Source organism: Dendrobates tinctorius, unplaced genomic scaffold (genome assembly GCF_039654945.1).
Source record: "Dendrobates tinctorius isolate UK_male_01 unplaced genomic scaffold, ASM3965494v1 ptg000086l, whole genome shotgun sequence".
In the NCBI taxonomy this organism is placed as follows: Eukaryota; Metazoa; Chordata; class Amphibia; order Anura; family Dendrobatidae; genus Dendrobates; species Dendrobates tinctorius.
Window position 1 is genome coordinate 49578613 of NW_027361754.1, and position 15453 is coordinate 49594065.

The following is a 15453-nucleotide window of genomic DNA, read 5'->3' on the forward strand; positions in this document are numbered from 1 at the left end:
CAAGTGCACTGATGCCGAGCCACTGCCAGATGATTCTGCTGGTACACTGACCCAGACCACTACATTCCCCTCATACTCTACACAGCCAGAATCTGACCCTGATGAAACTCGGGTTCCCCTTCCCGCATACTATACCACCTTACACGGTGACAAAGAGGAAGGTGCAGATGAAAGTGCAGGTTCCTTGAGCAGGTGGGGGGGGGGCATACTCATGGGCGACGGCACTGGCACAGGGCCCCTCATAGTACGCAAAAGTGTCTCTGCCGGTGGGAGGGCCCCCCGCCGTCAGACACACCGCCGTACTATGAGGGGCCCTGTGCCAGTGCCGTCGCCAATGAGTGGGCCCCCCCTGCTTGCTCAGGATCACAGCACTTGCAAATTTGAAATACTTACCTCTCCCTGCTCCACTGCCATGACGTCTTCCGCGTTTCCCGACAGTGACATTCTGGTCAGAGAGCGCGATGACATCACGTCTGTACGCCCTCTGCCTAAACAGTCCAAGCGCAGAGAGATGGAAGATGGGGACGACGAGGAGTCCAGAGTACAGGGATTCCCTAGCGAGGAGACTTATTTAATTGTTTTAAAGGTTGGGAGCAATTTTTGGGGAGCACTATACTCTGGAGAACGATATATGGGGCCCACCATACACTGGATAATTCCAAAGGTGGACATCAGACACTGGAGCAGCATTTACAGGGCCCATTATACACTGGAGCATTAGAAATGGGGCCCATTATACACTCACTGGCCACTTTATTAGGTACACCTGTCCAACTGTGTGTTAAGACTTAATTTCTAATCAGCCAATCACATGGCGGCAACTCAGTGCATTTAAGCATGTAGACATGGTCAAGACAATCTCCTGCAGTTCAAACCGAGCATCAGTATGGGGAAGAAAGGTGATTTGAGTGCCTTTGAACGTGGCATGATTGTTGGTGCCAGAAGGGCTGGTCTGAGTATTTCAGAAACTGCTGATCTACTGGGATTTTCACGCACAACCATCTCTAGGGTTTACAGAGAATGGTCCGAAAAAGAAAAAAAATCCAGTGAGCGGCAGTTCTGTGACCGGAAATGCCTTGTTGATGCCAGAGGTCAGAGGAGAATGGGCAGACTGGTTCGAGCTGATAGAAAGGCAACAGTGACTCAAATTGCCACCCGTTACAACCAAGGTAGGCAGAAGAGCATCTCTGAACGCACAGTGCGTCGAACTTTGAGGCAGATGGGCTACAGCAGCAGAAGACCACACCGGGTACCACTCCTCTCAGCTAAGAACAGGAAACTGAGGCTACAATTTGCACAAGCTCATCGAAATTGGACAGTAGAAGATTGGAAAAACGTTGCCTGGTCTGATGAGTCTCGATTTCTGCTGCGACATTCGGATGGTAGGGTCAGAATTTGGCGTAAACAACATGAAAGCATGGATCCATCCTGCCTTGTATCAACGGTTCAGGCTGGTGGTGGTGGTGTCATGGTGTGGGGAATTTTTTCTTGGCACTCTTTGGGCCCCTTGGTACCAATTGAGCATCGTTGCAACGCCACAGCCTACCTGAGTATTGTTGCTGACCATGTCCATCCCTTTATGACCACAATGTACCCAACATCTGATGGCTACTTTCAGCAGGATAATGCGCCATGTCATAAAGCTCGAATCATCTCAGATTGGTTTCTTGAACATGACAATGAGTTCACTGTACTCAAATGGCCTCCTCAGTCACCAGATCTCAATCCAATAGAGCATCTTTGGGATGTGGTGGAACGGGAGATTCGCATCAGGGATGTGCAGCCGACAAATCTGCGCCAACTGTGTGATGCCATCATGTCAATATGGTCCAAAATCTCTGAGGAATGCTTCCAGCACCTTGTTGAATCTCTGCCACGAAGAATTGAGGCAGTTCTGAAGGCAAAAGGGGGTCCAACCCGTTACTAGCATGGTGTACCTAATAAAGTGGCCAGTGAGTGTATATGGAGCATTATTTGGGCCCATAAGACAGTGGAGCTTCATCCATGGGGACCAACATATACTGTAGCATTATGTGGAGCTCATCATATACTGTATCGAACATATGGGACCAATGATTCTGTATGGAGAAATATATGGAACTCATTACTCTGTATGGCGCACTATGCGGTGGCTATAATACTGTATGGAGTAATATACTGTCCGTTTTTTAAGCTATTGGAGAATTTAAAATGGATATCCGTCATGTGATGTAAGAAGTGAAGTATTTTTCATTGTACTATACCGCTATTTCTCTGCCGTATCAGAGGATCATGAATTGTGGCATGTGTTAAAGGAGCCCAGTGACACTCTTTGGCCCTGGGCCCACGAAAATCTGGAGCCAGCCCTACCCCCCCCAACTTTAGCCATGCTTTGGGTTTCGTGTTTCAGTCGGCCTTCGACTTTTCACGATAATCGGCCGATTGCGTTCGACCCGACTTTTGGGAAAGTCGGGTTTCATCAAACCCGACTCGACCCGAAAAAAGGCAAAGTCGCTCATCTCTAGTCGGCACTGAACTGAAACTGCGTTTACACGCAGTGACAGTTCAAAGTCAGGACGTGCAGAGTCCGTCATGGTGCGGGAAGTTACCTCCTGCCATGACGGACTCTGCACGTCCATAGACATTAAGGCCTCTTTCACACATCAGGTTTTCGCCGTCAGGCGCGATCCGGCGCTTTTGACAAAAACCGGATCCGGCGAAATGCAATGCCGGATCCGGTTCCCCCCCCATTGACTTGCATTAGAGCCGGATCGAGCCGGATGGCCATGCGTTTCATCCGGTTTTCGCCGGATCCGGCAATGTGTTGCAATCCGGCGTCTGGAAAAAACGGCTACTGTAACGTTTTTTTGTCTCTGGCGAAAAAGCCGGACACGCCGGATCCGGCGTGTCCGGCTTTTTCACACAATGAAAGCCTATGAGCGCCGCAACGCGCCTGATCCGGCGACAGCCGGATCCGTTTTTTTTGGTCTCAGCATGCTCAGTAGCTCTGCCCACAAGACATATATAAAAGCAAGACAGTGGGACCCTCAGCCACACAAGCCAAGAACCAGGAGCAGGAGAAGGCAGGAGACATTTGCAGCAGCACCATCAGCACCACCACCACCCCAATTGGAGCAGCATGCTGAACAACGGGAGGGGAGTCCAGCAGCAGATGAGAGACGGTAATTATCAAATCCCCCATTCCTCCAAACTAAGGCCATGGAATATCAAGATATTCATTGGCCTTTTGTTTCTCTTTATTCAACAGCCGCCCAAGAGATGCAGCAGCAGCAGCAGCAATGGCAGCAGCAACACCACCCACAGGCATGGAGTCTGGCCAGCAGGAAGACAGCACATCTTCTTCTGGGAGCCCTCCCTCGCATCGTCAGCATTTGACGGTAAGTTTTTATTTCCAAAATCCATCATCTCTGTAATATATGTCTATTCATTGCCTTTTATTTCAAAACAGGAATCACAAGATGAAGAGGAGCTCCCAGAAGAAGAAGGAAGGGGTGGACAGACACCTGGAGTGGGCTCACAATTGGTAAGATTTTTGCATCAAACGCAGAAACACAACATCACACTACACACAACACATAGAAAACAATGTTCTGCAGACCACACACAGCAAACAAATGCCTACATCCAAAGACATAACATTTTTTGTTTTCTTCTCTAGTCTTCCCAATCTGGTGCTCGGCCAAGAGGTCCTCGCAGTGCCTCCCAGGGTCGTCGGCGACAGCAACGCGGCGGTCACCAGCGTGTAAGTATAAATATTTTTGCTTTGTTTTTTTTTGCACTATTTCATTTCATTTGTGGAGGCTAATTATGTTATTTTTGTCTTTTTCTTTAACAGCCTTCACAGCGTGCTCCCGACTCTGACGGTGAGGAAGGAGGAATCGATGTGGACCACCTCATCGATCTCGTCAGAGAAAGGGAGCCGCTATGGAATATGGCTGACCGCCGCCATGCTGACCTTATCGTTACCCGACGACTCTGGGAGGAAATCTGTTCGCTCCTTGTGGACCGCTGGGAGGACCTCGATGCTCGGGCCCAGATTAAAGAGCGTAAGTATATACAGTACCGGTTGCTTGATTTAAACCAGTGTTTCCCGAACTCCAGTCCTCGTGGTCCCCACGGATCATGTGTTCAGGATTTCTATTTACTTTGGAAATCCTGAAAACATGACCCCTGGGGACCATGAGGACTGGAGTTTGGGAAACACTGATGTTGTATACTAACCACTTTGTCCTTTCTCGTTTCAGGGGAGAGAATTGTGGAGCGGTGGCGGTCTGTGAGGGATCGTTTCAAGGAGTTCAATAAAGAGATGCGGGCCCCGAGTGGATCTGGAGGACGCAGGAGCAAGTACAAGTACGCACGAGCCCTGTCGTTCCTCCGGGATGCAATGGTCACCAGAAGGTAAATATTACTCACCACATGTGACAAAAAAATGTTTAGATGTAACTTTTTTTTTTCAGCCAGGGCCATACCATGTCACTATTTTAATTGTTTTTTTTTCTCTTTATTCCACAGCACGGTGAGCAGCACTCGGGAGCCTGCACGAATGAACCCTTCTGAGGCGATCCCTGAGGAGACCGGCACCGAGGGACACTTCGACCGCCCCGGTACATCTGCACCTTCCTTCCCAGCCTTCCCACACATTCGACCCATCTGTCCCATCCATCAGCCCAGGAGCATCGTGGCCGCCTACATTACATGAAGCTGCTGGTGAGGAGATCGCTTTCCCTTTACCCCACCCTTCTGCCCCTGCCACCTCTAGTACACCTGCGGGTACTGGGCGGCAGTGGCAGAGGGGTCAGGAAAAGACTTATGCGCCAGAGTTCTTGCATCTGAATGCATCTTTCCAGAACTGTCTCAAAGTCTTGTCAGAGCAAATCTCCGCAGGCTTTCAGCAGATCAACTCCAGCATTCTGGAGGTGAAGACACTTCTGCAAACCATGCATTCAGAAGCAAGATCTTCGCCAAACCACACCTTTTTCAGGTCTGTTGTGGAGCGCATGGAAACGCTCTCTCCTACCCAGCAGATGCATGTAATGCATTCATGCCACGGTGCTCTCCAGCAAGTTACCTCCCAACCTCCTCCTCCCACCACAGTGGTTCCTCCACCTGCACCCCCTCCAGCCACTTTCCATCCTCCCCCTCCTATTACATACCATCCATCTCCCCAGCACCAGCAACCTCCCCAGTACCAGCAACCTCCCCAGTACCTGCAAACTCCACAGTACCAGCAAACTCCACAGTACCAGCAAACTCCACAGTACCAGCAAACTCCACAGTACCAGCAAACTCCCCACTTCCAGCAACCTGCCCCGTACCAAACTCCTTCCCCATACAACTTGCCATCAACATCATCTGCTCCTACAGTCCCTGCCCAACCCTCCACTCCGCCGCCCACCACCTCTTCTGCCTCCCACATGTCCACCCATTCTGTAGCTTTTTCCACACCTTCACCTCTAACTGTTCCTTCCCCACCACGATCCCAGTCCTCTCTCCACACTCCCAGTGTCGAAGTGTCCCGCAGCCCCTCCAGCAGTATTTCCACCCCACACTACACAGAGTTGTAATGTTTTTTTTTAATAAAAATGGCCATTTGTTTGTTTTCAAACATTTATTCAAAAAGTTTTTTTTAACTTTAAAAACATTTTACAAAAAAAAAAAAAAATTAAATAAAAGTTAAATTATTGTTTACACTGGTTGTCTGTCATTTCTTTCTGCGGCAAAATATGTTTACAAAAAAAGGTTAAATAATTTCAAAGGTCAAAAGGTATTCAAAACCAGGTATATAACTGTGGGTAAATTTTAGCTTTTTGCCACAGTTGTGTTCCTGGTTGTGTTTGAAGCAAAGTATTTCACCTAAAAAGTTGTGTTTATTGTTGGTGATTTCCTAACAATGTACACAACTTTTGTTAAAAGGTGAAATACTTTGCATAAAACACAACCAGGTACACACCTGTGGCCTAAAGGTAAAAATAGTAAGACCATGACAAGATAGCCAACTTTGGTTGGCAAAGGTATATACTGTTGGTACACAAGTTTGGTTAAGGGCACAAATCTTTCACACTCTGTCATCCTGCCAGTGTACTCTGCCTTGAGGTGACAAAGTATAGTGCAAAATTGTCCCTCATTACTGAAACAGTCACAGAACTTCTAGTGATAATGTCATGGTAATCTTGCAAGGTGGTTTCTTCAGAGGTGTCCTCAATGGAAATGGGTTCCTTGCAGATAACAAAATTGTGGAGTACCACGCACGCTTTGATCACCTCGTCCACAGTTTCTGTCTTGAGGTTGATCGCAGTCAATAGGACCCGCCATTTGGCTGTCAGAATACCAAAGGTACATTCAACCATTCTTCTTGCTCTTGTGAGGCGGTAATTAAAAATGCGTTTTGGTCTTGACAATCCTCTGCTAGAGTACGGTTTCAAAAGGTGTTCTGACAGCTGGAAGGCTTCATCCCCTACACAGACAAATGGCATAGGTGGACCAGATGTTTGCGGCAGCGGTCTAGGTGGTGGGAACTGGAAGGTGTTTCCATACAGTTTACGCCCCATGGCAGACAGTTTGAAAACTTGAGAGTCATTGGAGCGGCCATAGGCCCCAATATCAACAGCAATAAATTTGTATTCCGCGTCAGCGATGGCCATGAGGACAATTGAAATATTCCGATCCCGATCCGGCTGGCTTTACAATGCGGATATGTTTCCCGTCCACAGCACCCAAGCAGTTGGGAAACTGACATATCTGTTGAAACTTTTCTGAAATTTCAATCCACCTCTCTGTTGTGGGCTCTGGTAAAAACTCTTCAGCTAAGGAGTCCCACAGTGCACAGCATGTGTACTTCACTATTCCAGATATGGTGGAAATCCCGAGTCTGTACTGGAAATGCAGTGTCGAAAGGGATTCTCCAGTTGCAAGAAATCTGTGGGGAATTAAAAAACAATTAGTTTAAAATCACAGCATTACATACCAAAACTCACCTGGAGATACAAACTACCACCAACAAGATTGCAGTGAAAGTGTGCTCTGATGCGAGCACATCCAATAAATGTGGCTTACCTTAAAGTCACCATCAGACGCTCTGCGGGTGAAACGGAGAAGCGGCAATAGGTGTCCGCTTTTCTTATGAGGTGTGCAATGCGCTCCACCAAGTAATCAAAATTCTCCATTTTCATCCTAACATATCCAAAAAATTTCTCCGGGTTTCGTCTAAGGTCCATGCAGAGTGTAGAATAGACCCCACGCGTCATTCTCTTGGCTGTGATGGGGTGGATCCACAAACGTCGTCTACGATGCCTGATGCGCTGCTGTCTCGCTCTCTCCTTCTCCAGAACAATCACCCTCAAACGATTCGCCTCCGCTGTAAAATCCGCCAAATTCTTCAAAATATTTCCAATCACAACATCCATCTTCGCCAGTAACTTGCTCTTCTCTCCAACCTGCACTTTCTCCTCTCCAACCTGTCAAAGAAGGGCTGTAGGAACATGCTACATATAGTTTTTCAGTAGCCAATCCCGTTCGGAAGGCCACAAGGGGCGATTTTAAAAACCGGATCCGGCGTAATCCGTCGAAAAACGGAACAAAAACCGGATGAACCGGATGAGACGGATCCGGTTTTGTCTGTGAAGAACAAGACGGATCCGGCAGAAAAACGGATCCGTCACATCCGGTTTTACGAAATATTTGCCGGATCCGGCGCTCCGGCACGACGCCGGATCGCGCCTGACACCGAAAACCTGATGTGTGAAAGTAGCCTAAGGGGTTAAAGGGAATCTGTCACCCCATTTTAGCCCTATCAGCTGCCGGCACCGCCATCAGGGGCTTATCTACAGCATTCTGTAAAGCTGTAGATAAGCGCCCCCCCCCCCCCCGACGTAACCTCAAAGATTAAAAAAACAAGTTAGATTATACTCACCGGGGGGGTGGGGGTTTGGGGGGGGGGGGCTGTTTGGTTGCGGTCCGGTCCTCCGCCTCCCATCTTCATACGATGATGTCCTCCTTCTTCCTTGGCTCCTGCGCAGGCGTACTTTATCTGCCCTATTGAGGGCAGAGTAAAGTACTGCAGTGCGCAGGCGCCGGGAAAGGCCAGAGATCCGGCGCGTGTGCACTGCAGTACTTTACTCTGCCCTCAACAGGGCAGATAAAGTACGCCTCCGCAGGAGCCGAGGGAGAAGGAGGAGGACGCCATCGTATGAAGATGGGAGGCGCTAGAATGGACAGCGACACCCATCGGACCGGACCGAACGACCGGGTGAGTATAATCTAACTCTTTTTTATCTTTCAGGTTACATGGGAGGCTTATCTACAGAATTATAAAGCAAAAAACAATTTGTCAAAATTGACATATGCAGGATTCACCAAAGAAAAATAGAATATACAGCAAATGGTGAAATTTAAGACGTAACTTTTACTTTGTTCAATAAAAGATTTGAAAAATGTGTGTCACCAAAAATCATTTAAAATTGTCGATCTGATAGCGGTACCTAATAATACAACAAAAATCAGGCCCTAAATCGACCCATTTAAGGATAATTGTCACATAAATACAATTAGACAACAGAATAAGTAATTGGATACGGCGACTTAGGTTCATTATATATACACGCCATAACTCAAATGCATATACATATTAAATACAAATATTGAAAGCCCATTATGCTGGCTATACATATGTATGAAGAAATGAGATCATGTCAATGATAAGAAAAATTGGAACAATCTCACCAAAGAGTTGGAAAGAAGGACGGGAGTCTTCAGGTATCATATAATAACGGAATTCCCTAGAACAGGAGGTTGGGAAGACAATTTGGAAGTCAATTCCTATGGGGCTAGCAATCATCTATTCCCCAAAACTCCCACCCTAACAAGGGCAGTCCACATCTAACCCTATATTGCACATGCCCTGCACTTTCCCTAAATTGGTGTCCCAACGCGTTTCGTCCAAGCAAACTCCTCAGGGGACTAGCTTGTCATAAAGTGCCATAGTGCTAAAGCTGGAGAGACAATTATAACGGTGCACATCATTTCCGGTGGCGCGCGCCCACAGCAACCCAACTTCAAGCCATGGGACGCTGAACCGCGCGTCCCCGCCGCCCACACTTCTGGGCCGTGAGGTGCACGCCAGCGGGTGCGTCCCGCTCCCTGGAACGCATATGTCATTTCCTGCGCAACCACATATTTGCCCGTGGTGCGCGTCAGTAAAAGTGTCCCACTTCCGGTATGGCAAACAATCAACAGCCGAACAAGTTCCGTACTCAGACACCGCTAGCGTCACCTCTGCACATACTTTGAAATATACCCATAATTTGAGATATTAAAGATAGGCAACCACTGTCACCATCATCATCTCATATGTGACACAATTTTGGCAGATGGCAAACTTATGAGATCTTGGGGAATAATCCGATGAATATCTATCGGGAAGAACTACGCGCGCCACCGGAAATTATGTGCACCGTGGTGAGCGGCGCATACACGCTATGATATGCCTCAAAGACCGTCATGTTAATGGCGCACAACTTTGAAACTGACAGCAAACAGGTAGGATCTTGGGAGCGCGCTTTTTGAGCACAATCAGGAACTACATTTGAGATGATTCTGGTGACATCTGTTAACCATCTTGATAAGTGTATCTTATAAATATGCCCTCTTTTCCTTCAGTCTCTGCGGACAGCATTGAGAGTAGAAGGTTATAATTGTCTCTCCAGCTTTAGCACTATGGCACTTTATGACAAGCTAGTCCCCTGAGGAGTTCGCTTGGACGAAACGCGTTGGGACACCCATTTAGGGAAAGTGCAGGGCATGCAATATAGGGTTAGATGTGAACTGCCCTTGTTAGGGCGGGAGTTTTGGAACAGATGATTGCTAGCCCCATAGGAATTGACAGGGTATTGTCTTCCCAACCTCCTGTTCCAGGGAATTCCGTTATTATATGATACCTGAAGACTCCCGTCCTTCTTTTCAACTCTTTGGTGAGATTGTTCCAATTTTTCTTGTCATTGACATGATCTCATTTTTTCATACATATGTATAGCCAGCATTATGGGCTTTCAATATTTGTAATTAATATGTATATGCATTTGAGTTATGGCGTGTGTATATAATGAACCTAAGTCGCCGTATCCAATTACTTATTCTGTTGTCTAATTGTATTTATGTGACAATTATCCTTAAATGGGTCGATTTAGGGCCTGATTTTTGTTGTATTATTAGGGACCTCTATCAGATCGACAATTTTAAATGACTTTTGGTGACACACATTTTTCAAATCTTTTATTGATCAAAATAAAAGTTACGTTTTAAATTTCACCATTTGCTGTATATTTTACCTACAGAATGCTGTAGATAAGCCCCTGATAGCGGTGCCGGCAGCTGATAGGGCTAAAATGGGGTGACAGATTCCCTTTAAGACCTTTACCGAAACAGAAGTAAGAGGCTCGAAAAGAGTAGAAGTTAGGGCATTCAAAACTAAATTTATATCCAAGGGAGCTACCTTAGGTAATGATTTTGAGGGTCTGGACATAAAGGAGGCTCGGATGAACCTATAGACCCAAGGGTGGTCAGCAAGTTTTTGGTCAAACAACGCACCCAAGGCAGATGCTTGCACTTTTAGGATGCTAGTAGACAACCCTCTTTGCAGCCCTTTTTGAATAAATTCTAGAATTTCCTTTACAGGGACTTCTTGACTTGTATCGGACAACTGTCGTCCCAAAAAGTCCAGGAATTTTTCACATATTTTTTGGTACTTGTCTGATGTGACCTTCTTCCTGCTAACTAGCAAGGTGGTTACTAAAGGGTTTGAGAATCCTTCTGCTAGTAGAAGTCCCCTCTCAAGTTCCAGGCAGTGAGATGGAGCCTGTGCACTTGAGGATGTAGTACTGGGCCCTGATGCAGGAGATTCGGGATATCCGGGAGGATCCATGGGTCCAAGATAGACATGTATCTGAGCCATGTGAACCATGCCCTTCTCGGCCAAAAGGGCGCGAGGAGGATTATCCGTGTCTTGTCTTCCCGAATTTTCTTTAGGACTGTCAGGATCAATGGAATCGGGGGAAACGCATAAGCTAGGTGAAACTTCCAGCGGTGCAGTACTGCATCCACTCCTTCCGGGTGTTCTCTTGGATTTAGGGAGTAGAACCTGTTTACCTTCCGGTTCCCTCTTGTGGCAAACATTCACTTCTGGCGTGCCCCATATGGCACAGATTTTCCCAAATACTTCTTGATTCAGGGACCACTCTCCCTAGTGTAATACGTGACGGCTTAAAAAATCTGCCACAAGATTGTCCGCCCCTTTCAAGAGCGTACCTGACAGGGACAAAAGGTTGCTTTCTGACCATCTGAACAGCTCTCTGGCTTCCTCCATCAGGGATGCTGAACTTGTACCCCCTTGCCGTTTTATGTAAGCTATAGTCGTGCTGTTGTTGGATAATATTGTGACATGTTTTCCTTGGATTTCTTCTCCTGCATGAAGAATTGCCTGCCTTACGGCTGTCAACTCTTTTAGGTTGGAGGATGCTGCCCTCATTGAGGGTTCCCATTGGCCCTGAAGAATCTGGTCTGCCAGGTGTGCCCCCCAACCTAACGGACTTGCATCTGTGGTTAGTACCACCGGGTTCTGAACTGACCAAGGTACAGCGTTGTTTAAGTTTCCGGTGCTCAGCCACCACTTTAATGAACCCTGCACCCGTGGCGATAGGAGAATCTTTCGATTCAAGTTGTACGGATCCATCGCCTGCTCGGACAGTATCTGCCATTGCAATTCCCTTGTATGGGCTTGCGCCCACTGGACTGCTGGAATTGTCGCTGTTAGGACACCCAAGAGTGACACTGCTCCTCTTACGGAGATGGGGCTGACCAGGTTGTACCTGCTGTACCTTTTGTTGAATGGTCCGAGTCTTTCTTTCTGGGAGGACACATTCTTGTGTGACTGAATTCAATCGGATTCCGAGGAATTCTTGTACCCGAGCTGGAATTAACCTTGATTTCTTTAAATGTATTATCCAGCCCAGTCTGGTCAGCACCTTTAGTACTCTTGTGACTGCCTTTGTGCAGTTTTCCTTGTTGTCTGCCACAACAAGAAAATCATCCAAATAGGGTACCAGTAGTATATTTTCTTTCCTCACAAAGGACGCTATTTCGGAGATTATCTTTGGGAATATATGAGGGGCGACTGACACCCCAAAGGAAAGACACTGGTATTGTAGATGAGGTACTGCTGATGTTCCTCGCAGATTGGTACAAGGTAGTAAGCATCTGTCAGATCTATTACTGCCATGTAGTAGCCTGGATCGAGTAGCTTTACTGCTGACTTTAGAGTTTCAATCTTGAACCTCTCCACTCGGATATATTGGTTCAGTGCTTTTAAATTAAATATTGTCCTTAGTGAGTCGTCTGGTTTTGGCGTGAGGAAAAGGGTGCTGTAGAATCCCTCCCCTATTTGGTGATGTGGTACTTTTATCAGCACTTCCTTCTGTAGGAGGAGTTGAACTTCTTTTTCTAGTGTGGCTTGATTTTTCTTGGCCACCTGAGTCATCATTATCTGCCGCGGCAGGGGGCTGAGGAAATTTAGTCGCAGGCCTTCGGATAACAAGTTGGTTATCCACTGTGAGGCGGGTAATGCTGACCATTGGTGGACAAAAAAAAAATAAAATCGAAGTCTTCCCCCCCACCGGAATTTTGGCGTCACTGATGTTTGGGGTCTGATTTAGGGGGAGGCTTATTGAAGAGGAATCCCTTCTCTCTTTTCCAGGGTTTACACCGCATGGACCTGTCGTCTGAGCGACCTCGGCCCCCTCTATTCCCTGATCCTTGAAAGGACAAGCGAGCGTCACCCCAACGGCGCCTAGAGAAGGGGGATGGTGGGAACCGTTTCTTCTTGTCTGATGCTTTCTCTAAGATTTCATCTAACGCCTTCCCAAAGAGGTACTGTCCCTCACAAGGAACTGCACAGAGCTTCACTTGTGATTTAAAGTCTGCAGCCCAGTTTTTTAGCCATAGTGCTCTGCGACCTGAATTGGATAGGGCGCATGCACGGGAGGCACATCGAACGGAGTCAACTGCGGCATCCGCTAGGAATCCCGCCGCTTTTTGTAAGGAAGGTATTGCCTCCAGTAGCCTCTCTCTTGGGCATTTGTTTTTTATCTGTTCACTCAATTCCTCCAACCATTTGACCATAGCACGAGCTGTACAAGTGGCGGCTACCCCAGGTTTAAATGACCATGCTGATGCCTCCCAAGCGGATTTTAGAAAGGCATCGGCCTTTTTTGTCGATGGGATCGTTTAAGGCACCCATGTCCTCAAATGGTAGGGCTATCCCCCTAGACATACTGGCGATAGCAGCATCTAGTTTTGGAGCTTTTTCCCCATTTCTCACAAACCTCATCAAACGGATATTTACGTTTTAGTGCCTGTGGGACGGACATCTTTTTGTTAGGCTTCTTCCACTCCCTTTTAATTAAATTCAGCAGATTGTCATGAAAAGGAAAAACTCTGCGCTTTTTCCCCTCCAGGTTACTTAACATAGAATCCTGAACCGTGCATTGCTCCCTGGGAGTTTCGGCCCCCATTGTAGACCTGACCAGCTTGAGTAATTTTCCGATATCCTAGGATAAAAAATAAGGGTGGCCATATAACTCGTCTGAGGAGTCCAGGTCTGAGTCATTAGAGGGGGCTAATTCTCCCAGCTCTTCCTCTGAATCTACATCAGTACTTTGTGAAGGCGGAGGGGGAGGGGTGGCTTTTCTGGAGCTGGATGCCATATGCTGCTTTAACTGCTCCTTTACTATCATCTTTACTTCATCTCGGATAATGGTTTTTATGCTCTGGAGCAGGGACGGTGACTCCGTGGCCACTGTTTTATTAATACATGAGCGACAGAATCGCTTGTCATATGTTCTAGGGAGCGTTTTCCTGCACAATGGGCACGCCTCCTCCCGGCCCAGCCTCCCGACAGGAGCGGCTGCGGGGTGTCCAGCAGGGGGGGGGGGGATGAGCGCGGCACATGACAGCCCCCCCGGCCGGGATTACAGGCGCGCGTCATCGCGCCCAGCTGCCTCCCCCCACACCAGACCTCGGCCACCAGACCGGACTTTGTCAGAGGGGGATCCCCCTGCAGGTGTTGCGACCTGCCACAGGCATCCACCTGCAGAAACAGGAAACCAAACTGAGGAGAGAGGCGCCGCCCCCTTCTTTTATCTCTGCTACAGGTTTCCTGTTCCTGGGGGTGGATGCCATCTCTCATGTACAGTGCTGTCATGGGGAAGGGAAAAAAGGGGAAATATAAAAAGGAGCAAAAGACTACAACCAGTGCGACACTGGGGGGGTTGATGACACCATAAAAATTCAATTGTAACTCCAAGTAACAATAGAGATAAACCTCTTCAATATAATCATGGGGTGAATTAAAGTTAAAGTGAAGCTCCAAAGCATAGTGATGTAAAGTTAATGACCACATATAGCCCACCTATTACAATGACCTATCTCAGCCATGGAAGTTTTATACTTTTTTATACGATAGAACCCCATGTGTGTATTGCCTGTATTTCAACGAACTTTGAGACAAAAGCGCATGCGACAAACATGCAAGGAAGAAACTGAAGTAAACTAAGGTGCGGAATGGTTGCAAAAATTCTGTGGCATCAAAAACTCAACAAATATTGATTATGGAAATGTACCCGTAGGCTATGTGCACACGTATGCAGAAAATTTATGCATAAAACAGGACTCCTTCCCAGAAAACGCGCGTTTTTGCCGCAATTTTTTCCGCGCGTCCCCAGACACATAGCAAATAGCCAGAAATGCGGAAATAACCGCGAAATTAATGAGCATGCTGCGTTTTTTACCGCAAAGCGTTTTTTTCACAGTAAAAAGGCATCAATAGGCACAAAAAGTGTAAAATGCATTAAAATGAATGGGAAGCTTCTTTTAAGCATTTTTCGTGCGGATTTTTGGTAAATCCGCGGGAAAAACGCGAAAAAAACCCGCTGTGCGTGAACACAGCCTTATAGTCCAGAGCTGCCTTATAATACTGCTGGTGTAACAACTCTGCCGACATCACTGCATGGCATCTCCCATCTTACTCACCACTCCGGGCCACGCTGTGAGTTCTGTCCTCTGCCGGCTCCTTGCTGTGGGCCTTATGTTCTTGCAGTACTTGTCCGTCGGTGACTGTACTTCCAAGAAAGTATTTCCTTGTGGTACTTGTCTGTCTAACTGTAGCAGCCTCTGCAGGGTACTACACTTCCGCCATCTATTCAATTGGATGTGGATGTGCAGTAACAATCCCCGGTTACTACAAGTAGACAGCTGAGCTACGCAACTAACTACCTCCGGCCGCCGCCGCTGGCACCAACAATAACAGCTGATTGGAAGGGGTGCAGAATGCCGGACTCCGGCCAATCAGACATTGATGCCCTATCCTAAGAATAGGGCATCAATGTAAAAGTAGTGGACAACCTCTTT

The 15453-nt window shown here is 47.3% G+C and overlaps 1 protein-coding gene across 5 annotated transcripts in view; it reads right to left on the reverse strand.

Moving 5' to 3' along the window:
- TNFRSF14 (TNF receptor superfamily member 14) overlaps positions 1-15453 on the reverse strand; it is a 92983-nt gene that overhangs the window by 57220 nt on the left and 20310 nt on the right. The window lies entirely within an intron of this gene.